The sequence below is a fragment of the Dipodomys merriami genome, unplaced genomic scaffold (genome assembly GCF_024711535.1).
Source record: "Dipodomys merriami isolate MVZ:Mamm:240054 unplaced genomic scaffold, mDipMer1.0.p SCAF_25, whole genome shotgun sequence".
Lineage (NCBI taxonomy): Eukaryota > Metazoa > Chordata > Mammalia > Rodentia > Heteromyidae > Dipodomys > Dipodomys merriami.
The window spans coordinates 19,621,874-19,638,320 of NW_027203937.1; the positions used below are offsets into that span (position 1 = coordinate 19,621,874).

Sequence of the window (16,447 nt, forward strand, 5' to 3'; positions counted from 1 at the left end):
TTTAATATATTTTTTAAATTTTTTATTGTGAAAATACTCTACAGAGGGGTTACAATTACATGGGCAAGGTAATGAGTACATTTCTTATCAAGCATTGTTGCTTCCTCCTTTGTTTCCCTTTCCCATCCTTTCCCATCTCTACCTCCCCATTCCCCCTGCCAAAGTTGTAAAGTTCGTTTATCAACATAATGACTTGTACATCTCATTGTTGCAATGGGTCCACCTGTATCCTTATTAAAACAATTTGTGTTTTCCCTTCCCCTCCACAAATTATACCAACATCAAATACAATGAAAGCAGGAGTGATACTGTGGGGGAGGGACATACAAAGCAACGAAGAAAAGACTCCACATAGAGCTCCCCTATGACCCAGCAATCCCACTTTTGGGCATTTACCCAAATGATCACAAACAAGACCATACTAAAGCTACCAGCACAACTATGTTTATTGTAGCATTATTTACCATAGCTAAGATATGGAACTAACCCAGATGCCCCTCACTAGATGAATGGATCAAGAAAATGTGGTGTGTGTGTGTGTGTGTGTGTGTGTGTGTGTGTGTGTGTGTGTGTGTGTGTGTGTGCGTGTGTGTGTGTATGTGTGTGTGTTATGAATTCTATGCCTCTATCAGAAAGAATGACATTGCTCCATTTGTTGGAAATGGAAAGACTTGGAAAAAAATTATATTAAGTGAAGTAAGCCAGGCCCAAAGAAACAAAGGTCCCAAGGTCTCCTTTATTTGCAATAACTAGTATATGTCTGAGATAAGCAGAAAAGGTCAGATAAGTTGATGTTAGGTGAAATAAACCCCAAGATAAGTATTTAAATGTTTTTTTCTTTGTTGTGATTGTTTCTAACATATTTATAAGCTGACCTTTAATATTAATACGAAAGTTACAGTATGGAAGATATTTTGGGATTTAAATAAGTAATACACCAAAAATAAATTTTAAATGTGAATTCTATGGCCATTGGAGATAAAGTTGAAGTCTATGTTTCCTGCATATCTATCTCTTTCTTCCTATAATAAACCAAGAACGGGAAACAGAGGTTAAATGTAATTGACTTAAACTGTAATTGATTTGGAATTAACACATAAAATCCTTTAAATGTTTGATGTTGGGCAAGAGTGTAGCTCAGTGGTACAGCACTTGACTAGAATGTACAAGATCCCGGTTTAGAGGAAGAACTGCATTTAAAGAAAAGTTAATAAACTCTACATAATTTTATTGTCAATAAATTCTGTACTAAATTTTAGGAAGTGGTAAATTCTTAAGGGGTTCATTTCTAGAACTATAAAATAGACCCTTCTGCTCTTCAACACTCTTCTCATAAAAATTCATACATTTAATAGGTGGAAGCCAATAGCCAGACTTTCTTTTCCACAAATGGAGTTTTGGTTAATTCCCATGATTATCTCAATAAGACACTCTTCTTCCTTTTTTTTTATTGTGAAAATACCATGCAGAGGGGTTACAATTACATGAGTAAGGTAATGAGTACATTTCTGATCAAGCATTGTTGCCTCCTCCTTTGTTTCCCTTTACTATCCCTTCCCATCTCCCCCTCCACCCCTGGGCCAAAGTTTTAAAGTTCGTTTTTTGACATAATGAATAAGACACTCTTCTATAAGCCTTTCTCACTTATCTTTTTAATCTTTGCTTTAATAAAGGAATTCAGGATTCAAAAGGACATGAACACTCTCCTGATCCTCAATATCACTTGAGTCTTAGGGATCCTGGGATGGAGAGAGCGATAAAGTTAGCCTCAAGGCTAGTGCTAAGATCTAGATCAAGAAGGGATAGCTCATTTTGCAGAGCCTCAAAGAGTTTGCAGTTGTAGAGTGGAGGTAATTACACCTAGTATTCTTTTTTTGTAATTTTATATTTATTGAAAAGGTGATGGTGGGGGGAGGGTTACAGTTACATAGTTAAGGCAATAAGTACATTTGTTTTTACTCATAGTTAACCCAACCCTCTTTATCTCCCACTTACCCCTCTCTGTCCCCCCCCCACCCAATGGTTGCTAAGTACAGAATGAGTCCATAATTGTCAGAGTGCAGATTAAGTATACACCTGATTATCAGGAAAGGGACTGTGACTACTTTTCTGCTATGTCTGTGTGTGTTATAGCACTTTTCCAAGAGAGTGTCTTAAACTGACACAAGACTGGGGATAAAAAACATGCTTATGAAAAGTTTGTTATCAATAATCACCTGTCTAGAATGTCTTCTTTCAAGCTCTGGAAGGGGTATGTTGAGAGGTAGTTTATGGCTTTAAAAATAGACAGTTTCCTTGAGGAAGAACAATGTAAAAATAATAGTTCATTACCAAATTGAAATCAACAGAGAAAAAAATCTGAGGGACTGGTGCTTCAACTTCCTGTGAAACATGAGTTAGACTTGACTCCTGATATTTTACTCAATTCCAGTTTCCATGTTAAATCCTTGTCCTGTTTTTCTTTGGATTACTGAGAAAATCCCTTCACGTTTCTTCCTTTTCTGTCACTCTCCTTCCATTTAAATCACACTTACTCCACATAAGGTTAACATACAAGATGCTAAACGTATATATATACTCATTATAGAATTTATAGCTTTACAGATTTATTGTTGAAGAATAAATAATACAAAACATGTTCTGGGTAGTATTTTCAAACAGGCATTTTAAATTGTATGAGAGAAAATCCATAATATTCATTAGAAAATGTTTTTTTTCCTAAATGATGAAATGAAGTTTTACTATTTACATAAAATGGAATATATCCATCACATTCTTCACATATGTTTTACTAATATATCATTTTTAGCATGAAGACATTAAAAAACTCATCTTTCCTATCAAAACTTTTAACCTTAAGGTTGCAATCTACTTGCTTAGTTATAATCTTCATGTCATGAGATCTCAATTTTCCATTGGTTCATATATTTCATATATAAAAGTATTATATGTCTTGATTCATCTTAGGAAGCAAAAGTTAATGGTATTAGAATGAAAGCTTGTTTATATGGTTATACATTTTTGAAAGCCTGAATTTTTTTCTGATTTAATGACTTAATTAAGGAATAGTTGTTGGTGTCTTAATTAAAGAATAGTTGTTTGTGTTCATCTTTTGAGTCATCACAAGGGAATAAAGTCCTTGAAATTGGAGATATTTGTGATATATGTCTGATCTCTCTTTAGGAATTCCAATACACAGTGATCATAAATGGTTGTTAACTTGATCATGTGTTTGTAGGTCATTTCTTATCTTACATTGTTTGACTGGGCTACTTTTTGGCTTTCTCTGGTAATAGTGACATTTGTATATAAATGGCAAAAAAGTAAGGAAAAACCAATATATAATCACAAATAAGAAGAAATAAATGGGAGAGAAAATCAGAATACTTTGAATAATGAGTATACCCAAAAATGAATTACAAGAATATAATGCTGGTTCCGCTAGTGGTAGGGGTGAGGACAAATGGACAGAGTTTAGGAGGCAGAATATGATTGAAATACTTTGTGTACCGATAGGAAAATGAAACAATGAAGCTTATTGAAATTAATTAGGGAGACTGACAGATTAGCGAGTCTGATCTAGGTGCGTTGCATGCATACATGGGCATGTCAAAATGAAACATTCTCATAAAACTAATTAATGCTAATAAAAATGAGAAACAACAGGAGAAAATACTCTGCTCAGAGTGAAAAGGATGTTATCTGAGGCTTCACTTTGCATGGAGTTGCCTTACTTGAAAAATATATTGCAACCATATAAAAATTAATATGGTTTTATTATTATAGTATTAAATTAATTGTGAAAAATAAGGCAACATTAATTTTATCCATGTGTCTTTCCAAATAAATTAGCAAAGGGAGGAAAAGAGCAGCTCCTGTAAGGAAGGTTTCATATTAATGAACAGAGTGCAATAAATGCAGCACCTGGATCACATTGTAAACTCATAAAAATTTCCTAGGATTTACATTGTCATTGCTACTAATAGCAGACAATTTACAAAACCACGATACATTTCATGCAACATATCTATTTGGTTTCACTTTGATGTATGAGTGATTAAAAGCCTTTCTTAAACAATGACATTACCACAATGTCAGGACATACACTTATGCTGATTCTTCCTTATACATGTCTAGTTGTATTCCAAGTTCCAATGAAGACCAGAGTAAGAGATGACAACTTCTCTACTATCTTCAAATCAGACCAACCGCAGAGACATCTGGTACACCATGATTGGCATCCCAGGACTGGAAAATACACACATCTGGATCTCCATCCCCATCTGTTCTATGTACATAAAAGCTATTGTAGGCAATGCCTTCTTGATATTCCTGATCTTTGCTGAGCTCACTTTTCATGAGCCCATGTACTTTTTCCTCTCCATGTTGGCCTTGGGAGATATCTTACTGTCTACAGTCACCACACCAAAGATGCTAGCCATATTCTGGTTCCAAGCTGGGGGAATTTCTTTTGGTAGCTGTGTGTCTCAAATGTTTTTCCTCCATTTCATCTTTGTGACAGAGTCTGCCATATTGCTGGCTATGGCATTTGATCGTTTTGTGGCCATCTGTTATCCACTGAGATATACAGCCATCCTAACCCACTCAGTCATTGGGAAATTGGGTATGGCCTCTGTAACTAGGAGTTTCTTCATCTGCTTCCCCTTGATTTTTCTGGTTTATCGGCTCACTTACTGTGGGAGGAGTATCACACGTCACTCATATTGTGAACACATGGGCATTGCCAGGCTGGCCTGTGACAGCATCAAAGTCTACATCTACTATGGTGTGATTTTGGCCTTATTTTTCCCTTTTTGATGTGATAATTATTATCTTCTCCTATGTGCGTATACTTTGTATTATATTTAGAATTCCTTCTCAAGATGCCCTGCATAAGACTCTGGGTACCTGTGGCTCCCATGTCTGTGACATCTTCCTGTTCTACATACCACTTTTCTTTTCTTTTCTTGCTCACCGATTTGGAGACCACAGCATTTCCGTCAGTGTGCACATCCTCATTGCTAATCTCTATGTGGCTGTGCCACCCTGTTTCAACCCCATCATCTATGGAGTCAAGACCAAGAAAATCCAAGAGAGATTCATTCAGGTCTTCTCTATAAACAAGCTATTGTGTTGATTAAAACTAATAAGCTTAGTCTTTAACTTACCCGTGCTATTCCAAAATTGAAATGTGTCTAATTTTGTAGATTTATTAATTAATAGATTGATAGATTTAGTAATTTATAAATTGAATAAATGAGACAATATTAAATTTTTATTGTTTATATGTCATTTGTTAATAACAACAGTATACACAGTGTAACTTTTATGGACAAAGCTTTTATAAGTTTATTGCACAAGAATTGAATTGATAGCATATTAATATTTTATATTGAAACAGGAAGGCTTGAAGACTATAGATCCACCCTCACATTGAAGAAAAATTTTAAAATCTCATAGTATCTTAATAGATATTAAGAATTTCAGCCAAGAAGAGAGAAATCTTACTTTCTGAGATTTTATTTTATTTACATAGTGACTATATTTATTATTTTATGGCCATGAAAATGCAGTTTTAAAGCTTATATGAGATGATTCACATAAGGCTCCTAAGATACTGTAAGAGCCTAGTGATTGTGAGAGTGTTTGCTAGTTTTTTTATTACTAGTTTCTGAGTAATCATCTGACCCCCCACAATTCCTCATATACAAGATGAGAAAGAAAGCATTTTTTTCACCCTTCTCACACTAAATTTCAGTTATTAAATGACATTATAACTTTTGGGAATCCTGGACACAAAAGTTTTTAAATATTTTCAGTTTAGAAATAGGAAAGTATACCAGAAACATATGCCAAAATTATTTACATATATTCTAATTAAAACCATTTAAGTGAAATAATATCTATACACTCTCTCTAAATGAATGTGGAGATAGCGGTTTCTCTCATGAATTGCCCTGTGGACCGCAGAATTTTCACTATCATTATAATGATTACTGCTTGCTAACAATGGTAAAGGTATTCATCATGCAATAAATACAAGGACAAAAAAGTCAGAAATCATAATAAAGTAATAGCTAAGAACTAAATAAACCACATGTTCACTTGCTCAAATATACACACAAATTCATAAATATGTGCATCACAACTCTATTATCAATGTTATGATGACAAAGTAAAAATAAAGAACATCCTACATGCACATTAATGACAAATGAGCTAAAACTCATCTTATCTAAGTATAATATACTACAATTACTATAAAATCACATACAAATGCTATGTAGAAATAAGAACATAAAATATTTTGAAGTGTCAGAGATTATGTAGCATGTTATAAAATCAGACTTGAATTAAATATAGCATGTTCTTAAAAAAATAAGTCAATACCAAAAGAAATGATAAATACGAAAGCTGAAATTATTAAAAAGGTAAGGTAATAGAATAACAAAAAAATTAACTAAATGAAAAAGTGAGTCTTTGAAAGGGTATAGAAAATTGGCAAACAAAGCAAAAAAGTAAAAAAAGAAACCACAGCCCAGTGAAATCAAAGATGCAAAAGAGGACATACTTCTTTTTTTGGGGGGGCAGTTGTGGGGCCTGAACTCTGGACCTGGGCACTGTCCCTCAGCTCTTCAGCTCAAGGCTAGCGCTCTACCACTTGAGCCACAGAACCATTTCTGGCTTTTTTCTTTTTGCTTATATGGTGCTGAGGAATCGAACCCAGGGCCTCAGGCATGCAAGGCAAGCGCTCTACCACTGAGCCACCTTCCCAGCCCCAGAACATACTTCTTTATCTCTTCTTGCTAGTTTTAATTTGAAGTCTATTTTATCTGATATTAGGATTGCAACTCCTGCCTGTTTATGGGGGCCATTTGCTTGGTACATTTTGTTCCAGTCTTTGACTTTCAGAATATGTTTGTTTTTGTGGGCAAGGTGTGTCTCTTGAAGGAGGCAGATAGAAGGATCTTGCTTTTTGATCCAACTACACAATCTATGTTGCTTAATTAGAGAGCTAAGTCTATGAATATTGAGAGGCATTTGGTATTTCCTGCCATGTTATCCACCTTCTTGGGGGCTATGCCTACTGGAATATTACTATGATTATCTGATTCTGTTTGGTTGCCATTTCTTGGCCTTTATCATGCTCTTGTTGGTTTACTATTTGTAAGACATCTTTAAGTATCTTTTGTAGGGCTGATTTGGTGGAGATATATTGTTTCAGTTTTTCTTTGGTGGAAAGTTTTTATTTGTTCCTCTGTTCTGAAGGAGAGTTTAGCTGGGTATAGTATTCTTGGTTGATAGTTGTTTGTCTTTAGGGCATGGCATACATCACTCCAGGCTCTTCTTGCTTTCATGGGAGTTATTCTGATTGGTTTTCCTTGATAGGTGATTGATCTTTTCTTCACAACAGCTTTTAGGAACTTTTCCTTGGTCTCTATTGGTCCTGTGCAGATCTTGTGTGGGATGTCCTGTTCTGGTTTGGTCTAATTGGGGTTCTAAAGGTTTCTTGTATCTGAATGGACCTATCTTTTTGTATGTTTGGAAAGTTCTCTGCTATGATTCTGTTAAATAACAAGCTGAAAATTTCTTAATAAAAACCCAGAAACACAACAAATGAAAGGCAGGTAGAACAAATGGGATTGCATTAGACTGCAGAGCTTATGCATGGGAAAGGCCATAGCTAGCAAAATCAATAGAAAGCCCACAGATTGGGAGAAGACCTTCACTGGCCATACAATAGTCAAGGGTCTCATATCTAAAATATACTTGGAACTCAAAAAATTAAATCCTCCAAAAACAAATTCTCAAATAAACAACCGCCCTATTAATAAGTGGGCTAAAGACTTAAAAAGAGGGCTGGGAAGGTGGCTCAGTGGTAGAGTGCTTGCCTAGCATGCATGAGGCCCTGGGTTCAATTCCTTAGCACCACATAAGCAGAAAAAAGCTGGAAGTGGCACTGTGGCTCAAGTGGTAGGGCATTAGCCTTGAGCTGAAGAGCTGAGGGACAGCGTCCAGGCCCAGAGTTCAGCCCCCACGACCAACAACAACAAAAAAAAAGAAAAAAAGAAAATAATTAAAAACATAGGTACATAAGACTTAAAGAGAAACTTCACTAAAGAGGAAATAAGAATGGCCAATAGGCATATGAAGAAATACTCAACTTCTCTTGCCATAAAAGAAACACAAATCAAAACAATACAGAGATTCCTCCTCACTCTGGTTAGAATGGCTATAACCAAGAAATCTAATAACAACAGATGCTGGAGAGGATGTGGCCAAAAAGGAACCATACTTCACTGTTGGTGGATATATAAACTTGTTCAACCACTTTGGAAAGCAGTATGGAGGTTCCTTGAAATACTCCACATAGAGCTCCCCTATTATCTAGCAATCTCCCTTCTGGATATTTACCTAATTGATCACAAACAAGGCCTTACTAAAGCTATCAGCATAACTATGTTTATCGCAGCCTTATTCACCATAGGTAAGATATGGAACCAATCCAGATGCCCCTCAGTAGATGAATGGATCAAGAACATGTGATTATATATATATATAATGAAATTCTGTGCCTCCATCAGGAAGAATGACACCTCCCCATTTGTTGGGAAATGGAAAGACTTGGAAAATATATTAAGTGAAGTAAGCCAGACCCAAAGAAATATAGGTCTCATGGTTTCCCTCATTTGTAATAATTAGTATACATCTAGGATAATTTTATCAGATGAGCAGAAAAGGTCAAAAGCTATGTGCATATGACCATATAAGATGATGCTAAGCAAAACAAACTGCAAGATATGGATATTAGAGGTCTTTTAATGTTTTTTTAATGTACTATGTGATTTTTTTTGTTTCCTTTGTATGTTCTTCTCCCTATGGTATATCCCCTGTTGTCATTGTACTTGATTTTGGTACCCTGCATCTTATAGACACAGTTATCTTATTTGGGGAGGGAAAGAGGAATAACAAAATGCTGAAACAAGGCCACAGGATGACCCATTGCAACTATGAGACTCACAAGACACTAAGTTGGAAATGAACTTTACAACTTTGGTGGGGGGGAGGAGGAAGAAAAGAGGTGGGGGAAGGAATGGATAATAGGAGAAAAACAAAAGAGGGGATAACAATGTTCAACAAGAAATGTACTCATTACCTTACTCATGTAACTGTAACCCCTCTTTACTGAATCTTTACAATAAAATAAAATTTAAACAAAAGATTCACCAGAAAATAATAAAAGTATTTTTGTTTTTGTGAATAAAATAGAACATACTGTACTCACCACTGAAATCTAACTTAGGAATATTTTGAAAACTTGTATTTTAATACATTATAAAGAGAGAAAAAACAGAAACATTACTAGACATTTATGATTTATGAAGATTGAGTCAAGATATATTTTAAAATGTAAACAGATCAATCATGGACAATGGTATTGAAAGAATAATAAAAAAGTCTCCCATCCAAGCAGGCCCAGAACTGCATAGACTTTCTAATTAGTCCTATCAGATATTTAGAAAGGAACTACCAAAACTATTCCTCTACTGAGTCCATAAAATGGAAAGGGAAAGAATACTACCAAACTTATGATACAAAGCCAATTTTACACCAAAATGGGTAAAGTCACAATAGCAATAACAAAAATCTATAGGACAAATTCCTTGATGAACTTGGAGTGCCTGTGTATGCAATGCCAATAGGTATTGCTTATCTGTTACCCAAGACATCTTCTAGGACCCAAAGAGAAAGCTTTTCTTGGTGTTTCTGTCTGGTATTTAAAAAGGTAATGGAGGATTTAATAGATCAGATACCAATTATCTTAAATAGATAAGCAGCACATAAACCAATTAAAGAAGAGATAACACTTTCAAAAACAGTTGCAGAGAGATATTCAATTATCTCCACAAAATACAATTTTGATTAATATCTCTTTAATTATGTCTTGATGAAAAAGACTTAGGAGGAGTGAAAAAGTCTTGATAATTTATTCACAATTGTTAAAGAAGAAGCAGGTTTATTGTCACTAGATGGTGTCAACCCTCTGAAATCTAACACACAAAATGTCAAAATATTTGTTGATGCACTGGTAAAAGCACTTGCTTAAAAAGTAGATCTTCGGTTTGAACACTGAACCATAACAAATTGATAATAAATTATACATTAGTTTTACTTCCATAGACTGTATTCTACTTTTCAGGATGTCATCATTGCCTAAAAAATGAACAAGACATCTTGCACTGGAAATCCCATTCTCAGAAAAATATATTTATAGAATAAGTGGAAAATACAATATGCAATCATTCTGTTCATTCTCTGTTTCTGTCAGAGTAGTCAGAGTGTAGGTATTTGCCATTGGTAGAACTTTTGTGAATGCCCCAGGACTGTCCCAGAAAGACACTGCTCCCAAAATCCTTTTTAAACATCTGATGTTTCCCCAATTCCCTTGAGTGTTAGGCTTCCTTGGATGGAGAAAGCTATATAGCCAACCTCTGAGCCAGGGCTAGAACCTAAACCAGAGGGACAGCCTACCTTTCAGAACATCAAGAAACCTGCAATTGCACAGTAGAGGTAACAATGCCCACATTTTATACTGGTCAATGGATGGCTGCTGTGTTGAGATCGTATCCCATAAGGATCAGATTTTAGATTAAGCACGAACCTGATTCTGAGGAAAGAGACTGTGAATTTTACCTTCTTATGCCTGCCAATGCTATAGCATTTGCTAAGGTTAATCAAGTTTGGAGAGAAATCATTTCTCATATTTATGAAATACTTGTTATCAATGATCATGTGTGACGACTTACATAGACCATATTCTTTCAAACTAGTTAAAGATTCATCAAACGGCAGCTTATGGGTCTTAAAACAGATGATCTTCATGAGTATGAATTATTATAGCTAGGCACCACTGGCATAGGTCTGTCATCCTAGCTACTTGTGAGGCTGAGTTCTGAGGGTCATGGTTCAAAACCAGCCTGGGCAGGAAAGTCTGTGAGACATTTGTCTCCAATAAACTACTCAGAAAAAGCTGAAAGTGGTATGTGATAGGCCTGAGCACAAAGAGGCTCAGGGACAGTGCCCAGGCCCGAAGACCAGCATAAAATAAAAAAGAAAGAAAGAATTATTATAGAACTCAAAATATTTTTCCTCCAATTAGGAAAATAAAAGTAAGAAAGCTCAGGGTTTGTTGACTTAACTATAGTTTAATCCCAGGATAGATTTCCTCAAAAAAAAAAAAAAAAAAAAAAAGAGTGTCTCTGATGTTTTTGCAGATTCTACCTCACAGGTTTCTGTGTGGATTTCTTTCTCACATACCGAGAATCTCTTTGGAAGGTTTGTGGAGAAGCTTTCCTGTCTTCAACCAAAACAGAAAAGGAAGTAAGACATAAAGGGAGTCTTAGTATAATTGAGTGTGGAAGTCTGTTTCTCAAGATAGGAAGAGGTAAAATCACAGAACATTTTAATAGCTAATTATACTTTTTAAATTGTTTTTGTTTTAAATTTTGCTTTCATATTTGTTTGTTTTGAAACTATGCCTATTCATCTAGAGAGAGGGTAGCGTTGGGAAGAAAATAGAAAAGATAATATGATACAAAACAAAGTCCAAGTGCATGAGAGAAATGTATTTACAGATAAGGAGAAAAATCAAGGGAGAGTATCACATGCATCACATGCAACTTCATTCTTCATAATAAAAGTGCATAAGAAATAGAAAGTTAATGATTATCTCTGGAAGGAGTATTAGAAAATTCAGAAACCAATCGCTTACATTTATTTCCTTTTCCTCCTGAGCTGTGGATACAATATAATCCCAAATCTACAGTGAATTAATTCCTTAGCAAGAAAAGCAGTGGTTATTATAGTGGAAGAAGAAATTAGCTGAATTCAGCTAAAAATATTTCAGTTCTTACTTTACGTGATTCTCAAACCAGGATCAGATGACTAAAGAATAGCTCATATTGTGGACTTTGAAGATGACACTATATCAGTATATTTTGTGAACTTTTGTGTAGTTGTTATCTAAACCTGTAACAGTAACAAACTCATGTCTGTCCTTCAGAGTTCATTAATGCAATCCTTCAGATGGGGTATGTTTCAGTACTTTTGAAGGAAAGTTGATAGAGGGACACAGAGATGATTTGAGTTTGGAAGGCTTGGATGTGGGAAAAAGAAGAAATAGATTGGAAAGACCAAGAATAGATCTTCTTTATTGATTAACATCAAAGGAACAGGGAAAACATTCTCTCAGACTAAACCTGCTCTTTCTCTTTTGGTTCCTCAGTTTTGCTTCCAGTTTGTGGAATCACTTTCCCTTCTACTCAGCCTAACCTTTAACTGCTGGACAATTAGGTTTCTTCTGTGATGAGATGACCTCTTTCCTTCTCATTGTCTAGTCATTAATCCTGGAAAATAGGACTTGTCTGATAGAAAAAAAATCACCCGACTTCCTAAAGATCTTACGTAGACTCCTTTGTAAGCATGGATGCTCTTAGTTCTACCAGAAAAATCTTTCTGGAACAGATGAGGAGATGTACTTTTGCAATTCCAGTGCCTGGGCATTGAGGTTGGAGGATTATCAGTTTGACACCATTTTGGTCTGAGACCTTGTTTCAGAAAAATAATAATAAGCATAATAAAAACAAAAATACCTGTATATCCCCACCTCAAGCCATTTGTCCTAATGGTTTATGCTTATTGATACATACTTTGTGCTATTCAATCCTTTATGCAAGTGTTCCTTCCTTTCACATGAGCTTTGAGACAACTCAAATAAGCAGTGCTTTTTATTTTATTGCAGAGAGTTGTAGCAAATGTAGGTCTTTCAAAAATCCTCATTGATCCCCTAGTACTTCTGCATTGTTTGCCTTAATGAGTAGCACACTCACATTCATCAAATTGTCTGGAAACATGAGAGAAATTTAATTCCAAAAACAGTCTCTTTACCTTTTCCTTTCAATTCTATTCTCATTATTTTACTCCTCTGACCCAAGCTAAGGCAATAGTTACTTCATTTGCATTGAAGAGAAAATTTCCAGTTTAAAAATTATTCTAGGGGCTGGGAAGGTGGCTCAGTGGTTGAGCGCTTGCCTAGCAAGCATGAGGCCCAGGGTTCAATTCCTCAGCACCACATAAGCAAAAAAAGCCAGAAGTGGTGCCGTGGCTCAAGTGGTAGAGCGCTAGCCTTGAGCTGAAGAGCTGAGGGACAGTGCCCAGGCCAGAGTTCAGGCCGCAGTGTGTGTGTGTGTGTGTGTGTGTGTGTGTGTGTGTGTGTGTGTGTGTGTGTGTGTGTGTGTGTGTGTGTGTGTGGTTATTCTAGTCTCCATCTTCTATTTCTTTTTTTTCTATCTTAATGTCAATCCTCCTACCAGTTCCCTACAATTTTGGCTTTCAGCTGTCACATCTCCAACTCTTCTAATACTTTGCAATAAAATCCAATGCAACTATTAATTATTTTTGATACTGTATGAAAAATTGGTGATTACCTACTATTCCTATTTGATATCTTATTATCAATAAAATATTTTAAAGTTGCACTAGGTAATAACATAAAAATAGGAATGATAACATCTGTATAATAATGAAAAATAATAGTACTGGAAGCCAATCTCAGACATGGAAAATACAGTAGGAAGACAAGAAGGTGATATCAAGAAAGCTAAGGAAGCCTGCAGATCACTAGCACTAAAATAAAGACTCCAAAATTTGACCTTTAAAAAAAAAAAGAAGAAGAAAACCAAGGTAAAAGATTGAATTTGAGCCCAGCTCTATTTCTGGCTTTGTTGGTGCTAATTAGCAATAAGAGTTTCAAGGACTTTTCTGTACTGGCTGTCTTTGAACCATGATCCTTGGATCTCAGCCTCCCGAGAAGCTAGGAATGCAGGCATGAGCCAACAGAAGCTGGCTGTGACATTATTTTATAATGTGTGAGATGAAAATCATGTAAACACAGTTGGTTTATTACAAATAACCATAATTACTGAGTGGTATTTCATGAAGGTTAAATTACATAAACACAGTTCACAGATCACGGAAAATGCTAAGATAAGATTAGCTAATAATGTGAGGACTAAACTAAAATATATTCATTGTATTTTAAAGTATAGTAAGTTGAGATCTCTCAGTGTTATAGTCTCTGTGCCCAAATCAGTTGAAAAGGGAAGACTTGGTATCCTAATTGTGTTTCCCATTCTTTTTGTTTGAATCCAAAGGAATGACTTAAAGTATAATTTTAAAATGCAACATTTTTCCTGGGCTTTTTTTTGCTTGTTTATTGGTCTTTCAGGTCCCAATTCATGATCAATTGAGATTTTGCATCTAGGAGGGAATGTAGATTTGAGTTGGTACTTTACCAGTTTGTGTGGATTTCAAGTTCAGAATGATGCTATGCCTCAATCAAGATCATGGTTGATGAAAAGGCTGAGGTGAGATCTTAGATAAACTCCCAAATACAGTCTTCTTTATCCCATGTACAACACAGGTCTTAGAAAATCTTCAACATTTATTCACTTCCAGATTGTTCTATCCAAATACATAAAATATGCATCTATTGGTTACAACCAAATATCCCATTTATTGACTTATTTCAAATGCTACAATTTTAACTCTATCTCTTATATTGAAAATGTATTTACCAAGTATTTATGACAAAATATTTTATTCCTCTCCATTCATTAGATTATCACACAAGATTCACTAGTCCATATACTTAATTATTTCTACACACTTTTTCTTTATTTTGTTTCTACTGTTGCAGCCCTCATTCTTTTTTCTTTCTTCTTTTTTTTTTTTTTTTTTTTTTTGGTGCCAGTTGTGATACTTAACCTCAAGGCCTAGGTGCTGACCCAGAACATTTTTGCTCAAGGCTAATGCTCTACCACATGAGCCACACAGCTCCACTTCTAGCTTTTTTAGAGCTTACTTAGTGATTAAGCCTCACGAACTTTCCTGCCCAGCATGACTTTGAACAATATATCCTCAGATCTCTGCATCCTGAGTAGCTAGGATTACAGGCATGAGCCACCGAGCCCTTATTTCTTATTCTGTTTTGTCCATTGGGAAATTTCCTTAGAACTCTTTCTCTCTTCAAACATCTTGCCATTTAAATCTAATTTCTTGACAGAAACTTATACTACAAGTCTAAAATATGCTCATTGCCATTATGGGATTTAAAATACATTGGTTAAGAATAATACAAAATATGTAATTAGGATTCTTTAAGTGTATAACTTGGAAGCTGACATAGAAAATAAATTATCTATGTTATGTATAAAAAGATAACAAAAACATAATTTTGGTACTGCTTTCTTTCTATAAAATTGGTTAATTTAAGAAATTTCTTATGTATTTATGATAATAATAAATTCTTTCCATAGAAAATATTAATCCCTTGGCTTTCTTGTCAAGATTTTAATCTTCAAATAGACAAGACAGTCTACTAGGCTAGTCATGTTTTAGTGACACTAATACATGTTTCATGTATTGATATGTAGTGATTTTTATTCCACATTTAAGAGTTTTACTTGTCTTGCTTGTTTTTCACAAGAACATTCTTTCTCTAAAGCCAAATGTTCTGTACAGATTTAATCAAAAACTTCTGATTCTTTATTGAGACAGCTAGATAAAGATAATATCTGTTCTCTGCTGACAAAGATATGTGATTGATTATTTAATAAATGTGCCAACCCAGCTGGGTGCTGGTGGCTCACACCTGTAATCCCAGCTACTCAGGAGGTTGAGATCTGAGAATCACAGTTCAAAGCCAGCCTGAGCAGGAAAGTCTGTGAGACTCTTATCTCAAATAAAACACTAGAAAACCAGAAGTGGTGCTATGGCTCAAGCGGTAGAGTGCTCGCCTTGAGTTGAAGAGCTGAGGGACACCGCTTAAGCCCAGAGTTCAAGCCCCATGACCGACAAAAAAATAAATAAATGTGCCAACCCATAACGAAGAATAAAGCTAATTATGATTGTACAATGTAAATGCACATCAATGAATGAGTGATATTGAGCTCACAAAAGACCATAACTATACTTTGACCAGTATATTCCTAGTATTCCATAGAAGAGAATTGTGGTTAATCATCAGAAATAGTCAGTCAGGTAAAAAAGAACCATAATATGAAAGAGCCTTCATGAGAATAGATGATAATACAATGAAAATACTGCCTTGAGTAGAGTGCCTTGAAGACATTATAAATACACTAAAAATGGCTATTTTCTTTTACTATTGTTGTTACTACTTGTAGCATGTTTAGAAAATTGTGATAACTTTCTCATCACTGGCTTCTTATCCTTCAAACATGAATAGATTCCAACCTCTTCTTAAGGCAATAACCTTGCCACAATCCCTGCACATATATAAGTGGATAAAATTTCTGGGATTTCTCATTCTTTTTTCTCCCAACTTTCCAATTCCAGTTTCCACTATCAGAGGCCAAAGAAAAAG

At 35.1% G+C, this 16,447-nt stretch overlaps 1 pseudogene; it reads left to right on the forward strand.

Annotated features, from left to right (window-relative positions):
- The first annotated feature begins 4,173 nt into the window (after positions 1-4,173).
- Positions 4,174-5,137, forward strand: LOC138836215 (olfactory receptor 52Z1P-like; annotated as a pseudogene).
- Positions 5,138-16,447: the final 11,310 nt, after the last annotated feature.